Genomic DNA, 13,419 nt, shown 5'->3' on the forward strand with positions numbered 1-13,419 from the left:
CAAAGGCCTCTGGCCCAGTGACACACGGGTGTGATCCTGCGTGCTGTGACTGCGTTAGTCACTCAGATGGTTCTGTGGTTGGTTTGCCCAAGGCGGGGAATCTTCAAGGAGACTTGGAGTGTGTCAGAGGCAGGAAGAGCAGTCGCGAGTGACATTCCGAGGCCTGCGACTCCTTGGCCACACCCTCCAAGCTGTTTTCGTGTTGTTTCTAAGCCTTGGCTCCGTCAGTTCCTGCCTCGGGGGCTCATAATTGGCTGGGATCCGTGCTGTCCTTATATGTCATCTAATACACACTTGCACTGTGTGTTAGTTCAATACTGTTATTTAACAGACACAACCACAGAGTGGGTAAGAGCTCTAGATCTGCACCTGTGCTCTGGATTCCCAGGGACAGCCTCTCTGTGCCTCAGTCGCTCATCTGGAAAGTGGGGGTGATGATTGTAATCCCTCTCTCGCAGGACTGCTGTCATACACATTTAAGTGAGTTGACTTAGAGCGGGCTGGGCACACAGCATGTGCTCACTAAGTGTGAACTGCCCTTATTTACTTCTTCATTACTTACAAAACATGAGGGCTGCAAACTTTCCCTCGACCCCCACCACCGAAAGAACAAACGCTAAACTCCTCCCTCTCCAGGTCCATCCTCCATATGCCCCTCAGGTGAGCGGTTGTCCCCTAACCCCGACCCAGCCCTGCAGGCGTTGACCACCCACAGGAGTCCATCGAGTCCTTGACGCAGGTCAGGCCTGTGCTGCAAGCTGAGGGGGCAGCTCCCGGTAGGACTTGGTCCCACCCCCGAGGGACCAGCAGCTGATATCTCCTCTCCCAAGACTGGGCCCCCTCCCAACCAGTGCTCTCCATCTCTGGTCAATCTCCTCTGACATCTGGTCCTCCCTGCCTCCTTCTCTGTGGTGTGCCCGCCACCCCCCCCCCCCCCAAGTGGCAACTGCACTGATGTTCAGGCCTTGTCTGGGCATCTCTATCCCTGGGATGGAGAGGACCTGGGGGAGTGGGCAACAATCATCTTACTACTTTCCATCCCCAGTACCTAGAACATAACCTGGTATATAGATAACTGGTTAAATTTTTTTTTAAGTTTATTTATTTTGAGAGAGAGAGAGAGAGAGAGAGCGCGCGCAGGGGAGGGGCAGAGAGAGACGGAGAGAGAGAGAGAATCCCAAGCAGACGTGGGGCTTGATTCCGCCAACTGTGAGGTCATGACCTGAGCTGAAATCAAGAGTCAGATGCTCAACCCTGAGCCACCCAGGCGCCCAGATAATTGGTTAATTTGTATCCTGGATTTTCACAAGGGCATAAGCATCTGTGACCGCAACAAAGAAGAAAGAGTAGAGTTTAGTTGCTTGATGACAATCAAGTAAAATCAAACAGAACAGTTATGGGCACGAACAAGACAGTGAAAATAGGACTGTCCCTCCTGAAGACGATGCTACATGACGTTTATTACTATTGTATCATCTATTACACTGGTTGGTCTTTTACAGGAGAAATTTCCATATGATTAATCTCTTTTTAAATTTACCACAAAGTTCTTGAAGGAATGAACAGCTTCTTTGCTTTTTGATAATAGGAATCATAGCAATTGTCCCAGACCCTTTTTTGCCTTGGCTGCCAGGAAGCTGACCGGCAAATCAGAAACTCAGCTATGGGTACTTTCCTGGTCTTTACGTTCAGCTTCTTCCTTGTCCACATTTTTCAGTCTGTTTTCTCTGCTCCTGGTTTTCCATTTCTATTGTATAGTATTTTATTGAATGAGTTTTAGTCATAATCCATCATGAATTCTTTGTGGAATAAAGTGAATTATAAACAACCTGATTCAGGAACACCCCTTCCCTCATCCAAGCTGCGGGGAACACAGTTTCAAGAACTTTCTTCTTCTTCTTCTTTTTTTTTTTTATAATTTTTAAAAATGTTTATTTATTTATTTTGAGAGAGAGCATGCATGCGAGTGGGGGAGGGGCAGAGAAAGAGGGAGAGAGAGGATCCCAAGTGGGATCCACACTTCCTCTTAGAGCCCAATGTGGGGCTTGATCCCATGAACCATGAGATCATGGCCCGAGCTGAAACCCAGAGTCAGATGCTTAACCGACTGAGCCACCCAGGCACCCCAAGGAACTTTTCCAACAGTGTGGGTGAGGCAGCCAACACAGACCTGGGCCCAATCCCAGGTTCCTGAGCTCATTTCCCCTTTTGGACCTCAGTTTCCTCATCTGTAAAAAAGGGTTGTTGTGAACTGCCTGGCGTGTAAGCATCATATCCCATCCCCAAGCGAATTCACCTCATACCTGCTCCTCTTTATTTTTCTTCACCACTTTTCCATTTACTTCTGCCTTCGCCCATGTTTCTGATCGCAACCGTAGTTCAGCCAACACTGGCCCTACTTTAGCTGTGCTGCTGTAGTCAGGACAAAAATAACCAACTTCCTGCTGATCAAGGTTAACATCGGTGGTAAGTCCAGCGTGACAGTAGGCACTCTTGATACGTGATGGGAGGGGTACTTTACCTCTGTGTCCTTCCTCCCCAGGGCATATTATTGCCAGTCTAATAAGGAGAAAAACATCAGACAAATACCAACTAAGAAACATTCTACGAAATACCTGACAGTACTCCTCAAAACCGTCAAGGTCAAGGCAGCTGTCAAGAAACAAGGCAAGTCCGAGAAACTGTCACAGCCGAGAGGAGTTAAGGAGCCATGACTCCTGAATGTTTTGGGGTGGGGATCCGAGAACAGAAAAGGGACATTAGGAAACGAGAGAAATCTGAATGAGGTACAGACTTCAGCTGGTAATAATGCATCAATATTGCAGTGTAAGCAACCATTTTCTCAAAAATGCTATAAATCTAAAACTGTTCTAAAATGAAGTATTTTTCAAATGTTTATTTGTTTTTGAGAGAGAGAGAGAGAGAGAGAGAGAGAGAGAGAGAGAGATGCAGAGAGTGTGAGCACGGTAGGGGCAGAGAGAGAAGGAGAGAGAGAATCCCAAGCAGGCTCTGTGCTGTCAGCACAGAGCCTGAGGTGGGGCTTGAACTCTGAACTGTGAGATCATGACCTGAGCCGAAATCAAGAGTTGGGTGCCTAACTGACTGAGCCAGCCAGGTGCCCCAAAATGTTTATTTTTTTAAAAAACCACAACTGCTGCCCTCTAAAACAGAAAATGGAGTCATGGACATGGACACAAGCCCAGCACTGCCCAGTTCTCAAGGCTCTGTTATATCCTTATCTTATATGTATCTCATGAGCACCCTGCGGAATAAGCCCTGGGACCCCCATTTTACAGATGTAGAAACCGAGGCCAGAGAAAGGAAGCAGCTTGCCAGTTGGTGACAGAACTGGGACTTGAACCCAGATCTTCCTGACCCTCTCACGGCCTCTTCCTCTCTTCTTGGGCCACCTTCCTGGGGCCTGGCTCCCTAGGCCGACCTCCTTTGGAGACCACAGGCTGCCCTGGTTGTGTTCTGAGACAGAGGGATGATATAAGTGGCAGTGGAGGTTGGGGAAGGAGACTTCACTTGGTGCTGGAGGCCAGACATGGAAAGGTAGACAGGAGCTGGAGGCAGGGGAGGCCTACAGGTGCGACTCTGCAACAGACAGGAGGCCGAGGGTACAGAATGTACATGGGAGACCAAGGCTGCTCACCGCCTCCTCAGAGGAGGTAGCAGCCCTAACAGCCCATGAGTCAATCGCCCTGGTCTGGATTGAGTCGCAGGCCGAGCTCCCCTAATGTGCTGGCAGAGGAGACGTGCCTACACATGTAGGGAGCTGGAAAACACTCTCCTACTTGGCCCCACGTTGACTCACCTGCCTGGGGGCCCTGGGAGGCACTCAGAATCTACCTGGTGCTGCCAACCAACCGCCTGAGTGCTGGTGAGGAGGCTAGCCCACGCCCAAGCCCCAGAGCTGGCCGGTAACCTCCTCCCTCCTCCCTGACACGGGCCGCACATTACACTGCTGACCGAGGTACGTGGCCTCTCTCCACCCGTGCACAGGACAGCTTCCGTCTGTCACCTCTGCCCCTTTGGGGGTGGGGGGCTTGGGTCTGCCCCTCCTCCCCCTGGAAGCCTTCCCTGGCTGGCCCCTTAACCAGCTTGATCTCTGTTTATCACTCCCCCCAGTGTCTCCTCTCCCAGCTGGCTCCAAGCCGAACTTTCTAAACTAACTGATATGCTCCAGTCAGCCTCCTCCTTCACAGGTTGGCTCTCTGGAACTGGCAGAAAAAAAACAGAGGCCTTGGCCTGGCTTTCAACCTCCCCTCCCTGCTGGGGTCTGGCTCCTGGTTCCTTCTGAGCTTCTTTCTTACCAGTCCCCCCTCACATACTCGAATCTCAGTAAAACATGTACGGTCAGTCCCCTAAACACACCGTGCTTCCTGCTGCCAGGCCTCTGCATAGCCACCGCCCTCTGCCTGCCAGGCCTCTCCTCTCTCTCATTCCCCCTTCCTCCCCACCAACTCTTCAGCTCACATGCATCTTCCTCCAGGCAGCCTTCTCGGACTTCACCGTGACCTCTCCTCTGTGCTCCCCAGCAGCACCCTGCACGACCTTCTAATATCTCATCCCAACATAGTGACTGGCAGCCAAGGGCAGCTGTGTGACCTTCACAAAGTCATGCCACTTCCTTTCTGTGGGTTTCTCGTCTATTAAGTGGAGATGATGACGGTACCTGCCCCATAGGGTCTTTATACATATCAACTCAAATGAGACACAGAAAGTCCTCCGTCCAGTGCTTGCAGAGAGGCAGCTCGGTAAACATGAGCGTGGGTGGTTGGTGGGTGGGTTCAGAAAGCCCTGAACCCCGTCATACTGAGAATGACAGGAGACGGGAAGGGAAGCAACAATTAGAAGGACCTATGACATGCCAGGTGCCGGGCCTGGCACTTGCTGGCACACAGTACGTCCTTGACTCTTCCCCACTGCACAGTGCAGAACAACTGTGACGTGGGGAGGGAACACGCTCAGAGCCCTACACCTGGTAAATAACGAAGCTCAGATTGCAGCCCAGCTGTATCGATGCCCAGAGCTTATGGTTTCGCCATGACAACACGTAAGATGGCAGCCCCAACCTGCTCCATCCTTCCCGCCACAGGCCTCACCTCTCGGCTGGGTTAACGGGCCAGCTCACTCACTCCCATCTTCTCTAAGCACCAAGATCAAAACAGACCAGAACCTTGCAGCTGGCCCTAAGCTGCGCAGGGTGACCAGTCTGGGTAAGTCCCAAGCCGAGGAGACCCAGTGTGCCTGAACAATTTGCTGATCTCATCACATAAAGCTTAGGACAAAGTTAATCCGTCTCACTTAATGATATTTGTAATGGTAATGACGGAGCCGTCTCATAATTAGGCTCAACCAGGAAGCAGCTCGTGGAAATGGCTGTAATTAGTATCTGTGTTACAGAGGTGGGTAGTGAGGGCAGGGAAGAGGGAGGGGGAAGAAGGTGGGGCTGGAAGTTCTGGGGACTCCTTGGATCCATGAACTGAGGGTGGTCGGGGCCCTCACAGTTGTGCCAGACCCCGTGCCAACCAACTCAGGTGAATGATCCTGTTTAACATTCATGATAACAGGCCCCCATTCTCTGTGATGTGGCCCCCATTCTCCCTTTTCTAAAGCGAGGAAACAGGCTCAGAGAGGTCCATTCACTTGTCCAAGGTCACACAGCCAGGGAAGAACACAGCCAAGGTTCACACGGGGCTGCTCATCTCCCCATCCGGCCCAGGTGGTGTTCTAGACAGTAGGCTTGGGTGTGGGCTGGGAGGCAGGAGATCTACATTGTGGCCCCAAGTCGGATGCTGACTTCCCCTCAGGACACAAACAGGGTGTGCCTGTCAAGCTGGGCCTGGCTGAAAGCATGGACTTGGGAGCTGGGTTCCTTGGATTCTAATGTTGGGGCAAACCACTTTGCCATCTGAACCTCAGTGTCCTCATCTGTGAAATGGAGACAAAAGTGTTGCCCTCAAAGGGGTGGGAGGGTTCATCAAGCTAAAAAACCTAGAACAGTGCCTGAATATTTTTATTACCTATGGGGAAAGCATGGGCTTTGAAGTCGGTTTTTCCACCTGTAAAATGGGGAGGCAGTTTGCTAGATTAGAACGGTGGTTCACAAGCACATATATTTTTAAACCCCATAGAGCCCTTTATTTTGAAGAGTTAACATTGCCAGGTGCCGGGGTGGCTCAGTCGGTGAGGCATTCGACTTGATTTTGGCTCAGGTCATGATCTCATGGTTCACGAGTTGGAGCCCTGCATCAGGCTCTGCGCTGACAGTGCGGAGCCTGCTTGGGATTCTCTCTCTCCCTCTCCCTCTCCGCTCCTCTCCCCATGTGCCCATGCACACAGGCACACTCTCTTTCTCTCTCAAAATAAAGAAATGAACTTAAAATAAATTAATTAAAAGGTTGCCATGGCAACCCAACCCAAACTACAAACGAGATCTACGTGGAGTTGCCACTTGCGTTCAGTGATCCCCTATCTTGACCCCAAACTGGCTTCCTCAAGGGCTCCACGGGGTGGATTTTGAAAATCACTCATTTATATTTCTTTCTGAGAACTACTGGCTCTAAAGCTCTGAGATCGAAGATGATGTGGATACAGGAAGTGGTGGCCTGGGGCTCGGGTGGTGTTTGCCCCGCGGGGTGGGCGCATGGGGGCTGTGGGGCAGGCCGGGCCGTGCCCACAGTGGAGCTCACAGGGACCCGGCGCCTGCCACCATTCAAGCCAATAGCTGTCTTCCCCAGTGGAGGCTGGGAGACAAGGGGAAGGGGAGCCTGAGTGGAGCATGTGACTCTTCAACTCTTGATCTCGGGGTTGTGAGTTTGAGCCCCACGTTCGGTGTAGAGATCACTTAAAAATAAAATCTTAAAAAAAAAGAAGAAGAAGAAGAAGGGAAACAGCCCTGGACCCACATTCCAGCCCAGCCATGTGGCCTCCAGCAGGTCACAGCACCTGTCTGGGCCTCACTGTCCTCAACTGGAAGACACGAAATGATAACACCATTCTCATCTGGTGACATCAGGCCAGAACTGAATCATGCGCATGTAAAGCCTTTGCAATTGCGAAAGACTGCCCCAAATTGACCCTTTTTGCTGATTTCTAGTAGATTATTTTCTCTTCCTAGGAGCACAGAGTCTGGAGCCAGACTGCACAGGGTCAAGTCTCAACTCCACCACGTACTGGCTGAGTCCCCAGGGTTCAGATACTGAGCCTGTTTCCCCCTGTGTAAAATGACAACATAAGGGCCTTAGCACAGTGCCTGACAAACAGCAAGTGCTCAGCAAGTGTTGGCAGCTCTTGAGTCTGAGGAATAACTAAAGACAAACTTGCTCGCTAGCGCCCTCATCCAGTGTAGACACAGCTGAAGAAGGGTGAGGGACTCCTGATCCTCTGAAGCACGCAGCTTCAGACGCAGCAGTTGGCAGGTTTTGGTTCTGTGCTCAAGCACGGATCAAGCTAGACTGGGGATCTGTCTGTCCTTTGACTTTAAAAGTCCAGTTCGACTCAATAGCTGTTTCCCAGCGCTTCCGCGGTACCTGTTTACTGAGTACCTAACATATGCCAGGCCCCCACCACAACCCTGCGTGGTGGGTAGCACTGTCCCCATTTGACAGATGAGGAAACTGAGGCTCAGAGAAGTGACGTGACCGCCCCAAGGCCAGGCTGCCCCTTCCCAATGCATGGGATGTGGAGCCAGGCCCAGAGGTCTCCCCTGGTGTGGAGCCTGCCAGAAGGCTTGTGAAGGCCTGGGGTATCAGCCCATGTGACTTGCTGCTCTGGTGGGAGGTGGCATTCTCAGAGTGAGTACACCCAACCAGCACACGTCTTATGCAGGAAACCACCTTACCCAGAGGAGAACCAGCAGCCCGAGAGGCTGGGCCATGTCACCTCCTCCGAGAGGTCCTCCTTAGCCAGTCCTGCCACCTCATCCCTGCTCTGGCCCATGGCCCACAGCCCTTTGCTGTGCACCAGAATGATGTGAAGCACCCTACATACATCACTCATTTACTCCTGCCAATGACTTTCTACCTCTCTGAGCCTGGCTTTCTCACTGGTAAAATGGGGGACATAAGATAAGAACACATACCTTGGGGCGCCTGGGTGGCTCAGTCGGTTAAGTGTCCGACTTTGGCTCAGGTCATGATCTCTCGGTTTGTGGGGTCGAGGCCCTCGTCGGGCTCTCTGCTGTTAGGGCAGAGCCTGCTTTGGATTCTCTCCCTCTCTCGCTGCCCCTCCCCCACGTGTGTGTGTGTGTGTGTGTGTGTGTGTGCGCGCGCGCGCGCGTGCTCTCTCTCTCTCTCTCTCTGTCTCAGAAATAACCATTAAAAAGAAAAAGAATACATATCTCAAAGGTGGGTGTGAAGATCAAATTGGGAAAAAAACAAACAAACAAAAACAATGGCAAATGCTTATTTATCACTTACTTCAGGCCAGCCTGGTTCAGTGACACACACAACAGACAGGAGGGTCTGGCCTGTCCCTGCCCTTCCCGTCAAGCTTCTGGGACACTTGCCTGCCAGGGACCACAGACCCTCTTTCCCCACCACACCAAGTCCTGAGGGATAGGACCAAACGGAGCACAAAGAGCACTGGAGTAGAAAGAAGCCAGTCCGGGTTTGGCTCCTGGCTGTGCCCTCTCTGGGCCTCAGGTTCCTCTTGTGCCCCCCGCCTCCCCAAGGTGGGAGGGGATGACACAAACGCAGCACTGTTTTGCCTGACGATTCTTATCTTCCTTCCCCAAGTGATAGGCTTGTCTGGACGATGATGTGCTGAAAGGAGGCCAGGGCGGGGGCGGGGCGGGGGGGGCATGGGGGCACCGTCCAGGATGCTCCTGCCACCAGCTCCCCAGGGCGCAGCAGCCTGGCCTGGCCGTAGGCTCCCCTGGCTGATTCTTCCCTTCTCCCCTGCCCCAGCCCCCAGCCTGGGCTCTCCCCCTGCCGGGTTCCTGCTACTTCTGCCCCCACTTGCCCAGCGCTCCCTGGCAGCCTCATCAAGGGGCAGCCAGCCTTCTATCTTCCCAACCCCGCCCCTGGCTGCTTTCCCGGCACTTCCTGAAATCGGGACTCCACCAACTGACAGCCAAGGTGTCTGAACTTGAAAACTGCCCGTGCCAGGGCAGTCCTGGCAGGCGGGGCCGAGGTGCACTCTCACTGCCTGTCCAGGGTGGCCAGCGACGCCGCACCCCAAGTGGTGTGCCCGCCCCTGGCGGCCTCTCCCTTGCACCCTGCCTCCCGAGGGGAATGTGGGTGGTGGTGAGGAGCGCAGACTTGGGAATCAGCCAGGGGTCAAAGCCCAGCCAAGTCCTCACTCTCTGTAACCCTGGGCAGGTCCCTTAATCCCTCCCTATGGTGCAGCTTACTCATCTGTAAAATGGATTTATTAATAAATTGTTAGGGGGGGTTAGATGACTTAATAACATCAAGCACTTAGGAAAGGACCTCAAACAAAGGAATCACTTAACAAATATCAGCTATTACTATTACTAACACTAACATGCTGATTAGCCCGAGGCAGGACTCACAACACGGGAAGCCCACGGGTCTGGCCCACAGATGTGAATTATTCGGCCTGCGGTGCAGTACAAGGTTTTGAAATACCAACATTTAGGAGACTTTACATGAAAATCAGCATTTTCAGCTTTCCCCTGGGGCCGAGGAGTGGCTGCCCCCTTGGCACAGGCCACGAGTTCCCAGGACACCACAGCCCTCCCACCCCACCCCTTCCGGGCTCCTCTGCAATGTGGCCCGGGGTCAGCTGCCCCTTGTCATCATGCTAGTGCTCTGTTTTTTGTAACAAAGAGAAAGAGAAGAATTTCTTGTACCCTTGTCTTAGTCAAAAGTGGGAAAATACCGGGGTGCCTGGGTGGCTCACTCGATTAAGTGTCCGACTTGGGCTCAGGTCATGATCTCTCGGTTCGTGAGTTCGAGCCCTGCATCGGGCTCTGTGCTGACAGCTCGGAGCCTGGAACCTGCTTCGGATTCTGTGTCTCCCTCTCTCTCTGTGTTTCCCCCGCCCTGCTGCTCGTACTCTTTCTCTCTCTCAAAAAAAATAAATAAAATGTTAAAAATTAAAAAAAAAAAAAGGTGGGAAAATACCTTACGTGAGGCTTAAACAGGGCAAGACAAATCTATGGTGACAGACGTTAGAATATAGCAGTTGCCTCTGAGGACAGGACTTACTGGAAAGAGGCAGGAGGGAACTTTCTGGGGGAATGGAATGCTCTGGAAATGTCCCGTATCTCGAGCCCACTGTGTTTTCATGGGTGTCTACCTTTGTCAAAACTCATCAAACTGTTTGCTTCCGGTCTGTGCCTTTCACTCTATGAAACTTACACCGTGATAAGAAGAAAAAAGCGAAAACGGAAAGATGGGGCAGGAGGGTCTCATGTTTCAAAGCAAACGGTGAGTGATTCCTTTGTGGTGTAAAGAGAACACCCGTGAATTTAATAGACTGGCAAACGCCAAAGAAGACACAGCCTAAGGTGCCCCCAGGAAGACAAGTGGGTTCCCCTGCTCATATCTGAGCTGGAGACCTATGGTCTAAGGCCATGACTGATCTTCAAAGAACTGCACACAGACCCGTGACGTGCAACACAGAAGCCAGCAAGCAATTAAAATAAAACTGAAACTAAAGTCAATTAAAATAAAATTAAAGTAAAAAATTCAATTCCTCATTTGCACCAGCCACGTTTCTTTCTTTTTTCTTTTAATGTTTATTTATTTTTGAGAGGGAGAGAGACAGAGCATGAGCAGGGGAAGGGCAGAGACAGATGGAGACACAGAATCCGAAGCAGGCTCCAGGCTCCGAGCTGTCAGCACAGAGCCCGGCGTGGGGCTCGAACTCGGGAGCGGTGAGGTCAGGACCTGAGCTGAAGTTGGACGCTTAACGGACTGAGCCACCCACGTGACCCTGTACCAGCCACGTTTCAAGGGCTCAACAGCCATGCGTGGTTGATGGACGGCACAGACACGGAACACTTCCCTATCGCAGAAAGTTCTATTGAACAGCACTGGGGTACGCACTAGTTACAAAGCTGCAGTAACTTCCAGATCACCCACCAGGGTGGGCACCGTGATCACAGCCTCACAGCAAACGACACAGAGTTAGGTGCTCAGTAAACATGAGTTGGATGAACGAATGAAGGCAGAAGAAGCAAACAGTGAGGCCCGGGTTTGAAACCCAGGACTCTGGTCCTTGACGACTGTGGGGCCTCCAGCAAATCTCCCCTGTGAGCCTTGGTGTTGTGTAGAGACGCTGCCACAGCACTATCTCCCTCCCAGACCTGGGCACGTAAAACCAGTGTCCTCACGGCCGCTCAGAGGACCAGGGGCCTGCGGGAGAACTGATGGGCCAGCAGGCCCATTCTGGAGTCTAGAACAGGTGGGAGGCGTGGGAGTGATGGGCGGGGCCGCTGGGGGTGTTTCTGTTTGTGAGAGTAGCTTTTGAACCTGGGGGAGGGGGTGGCAGTGATCAAGAAAACAGGCCGGGCCCAACTCTGCGGGCTCAGGAGGGAGGGCTGCTGAGCATAGGGAAAAATCTACGTTAGCCCCCACGCCTGGCTGCCAGAACTTGAGCTGAGAAACAGCATCAGACACCCACCGACACTGCTGTGGTCACGGTGGCTGAGACAGGAACTGCCTGGATCCCTAGAGAGACCCCACTATCCTCAGGGTGCGGACCCCTATCAGGGCAGGCCAGGATGGGGCCCACCATGGGCTCTGTCGCGAGCGGAGAGGGCTGGCTGGGCCCTGAGCAAGGTGCTGGCCGAGGTCCGTCTTCCCAGCACCCATCTGTCCCCCTCTCCATCCACACGGGAGCTGCCAGAAGCGGGGGATGTCAGTGCCCATCCATCTGTTTGCTTATTCAGCAAATCTTTATTCAGCACCTACTGTGTGCCAGGGAATGAGCTCCGTGCTTCATGCACACCATTGAACAAGACAAAGTCCTTGTCAGGAGCGTGGATTTTAATTGGTGAGACCAACGCTAAACAATGTTGCTAAGAGTTATAATAACAGCCTCTAGCGTTTATTGAGTGCTTACTTGTGTGCCAAGCTCTACAAGTGCTAATTTTTAATGCATTTATTTCATCCTAACAAAAATAATAATATGTGTTATTAATGACCCCATTTTATAGGTGACGGAACTGAGGCACAGAGAGGTTATGGCCAAGATCGCGTGGCTCTAAGTGGTGGCACTTGAGATCTGAACACAGGCGATCCGACTCTAGAGTCCCTAACCCTACGCAGTATCCTGAATGCCTCACTGCAGAGGCAGTGACCGACTGCCTCACTGGGTCATAACGTACAGCAGGGTGGCGTGGTAGTGAACTCCTGGGGAGGGGTCAGGGAAGGCCTCTGTGAGCAGGTGACATGTAGACTGAAAGCAGAATGACAGGTGTCGGCTGGGAGAAGGGCACTTCAGGCAGAGGGAACAGCAAGAGCAAAGCCCCAGAGACAGCACCAAGCATTGTGTGCACGGAGCAGAAACAAGGACAGTGTGGTTGGAGGGAAGTGAGCCTTGTCCGAACCCCATCCCGTCCTACCCTACAGATGAACTAACCGAGGCCCCAAGAGGAAGCCCCCTGAGTAAGCTGAATCAGGGGTGCGGCCAGGACCAGAAGCCAGGCCTCTGGACCCTCAGTCCAGTGCTCCTCCCAAAGCCCTGCATGCCTTCGCCATGAATGCTAAGGGCTGAGTAGTGAGGACCGAGCCTGCCTGGGCCTAGAATGGCCAAGGGCAGCTGACGGCCCATGGCGTCCCTGCATCCGGACCCTCTCCCTTCTAGGTCCGGGGAGTCAGCTCCTGGGCCACCTGCTGCTCAGGACTCCTATCCACGTTTCCACAGCCAGGGTCGTGCGACGCTGGCTGCCGCGCTTTCTCTCTCCTCATGGGGGTTCACTCCCCTTAATTCGCTTTTCTCTTCACAGCAACTCTGAGGGGTGGGAGTCAGGATCTCCATGTCATGGGTGGAAACACAGATTTTGAAGTGGGACACATCCAGCTTAGCTGTTCGGGAACTGTGACCCTGAGCCAGTCATGCCACCTCTTGGAGCCTCAGTTTCCCCCTCCACACCATGAAGATAGTAGCAGCTTCCTTGCAGCGTTGACAGGAGTGGCCACTGAGACACTGTGTGGAAAGTGTCACCTGCAGTGGCTGCTCAAACATAAAAAACGGCATTCAAACATCATCGTTGTGCCCACTGACATGAGGATGTTGGGAGCATGGGGGCACCTTTCGTTGTACCCCAGGAGCCATTCTGGTCACTGTCGCCACCAGCTCTGGGGCTCCAGTTCTGGAACAGAGTGTGGCATTCTTTGACCCACTGATGAAAACAACTTGGGGCTGGGAGCTCTGCCTCACCGGCCCAGCCCAGCCCTTGCCTCGATGGTGGTGCCCCCTTTGGGGGAGGGGGGGGGC

General features: G+C 52.7%; 1 protein-coding gene across 1 annotated transcript in view; it reads right to left on the bottom strand.

The window, feature by feature from the left end:
* ECE1 (endothelin converting enzyme 1) overlaps positions 1-13,419 on the bottom strand; it is a 113,342-nt gene that overhangs the window by 64,855 nt on the left and 35,068 nt on the right. The window lies entirely within an intron of this gene.

The sequence above is a fragment of the Prionailurus bengalensis genome, chromosome C1, assembly GCF_016509475.1.
Source record: "Prionailurus bengalensis isolate Pbe53 chromosome C1, Fcat_Pben_1.1_paternal_pri, whole genome shotgun sequence".
Taxonomy (NCBI): Eukaryota; Metazoa; Chordata; class Mammalia; order Carnivora; family Felidae; genus Prionailurus; species Prionailurus bengalensis.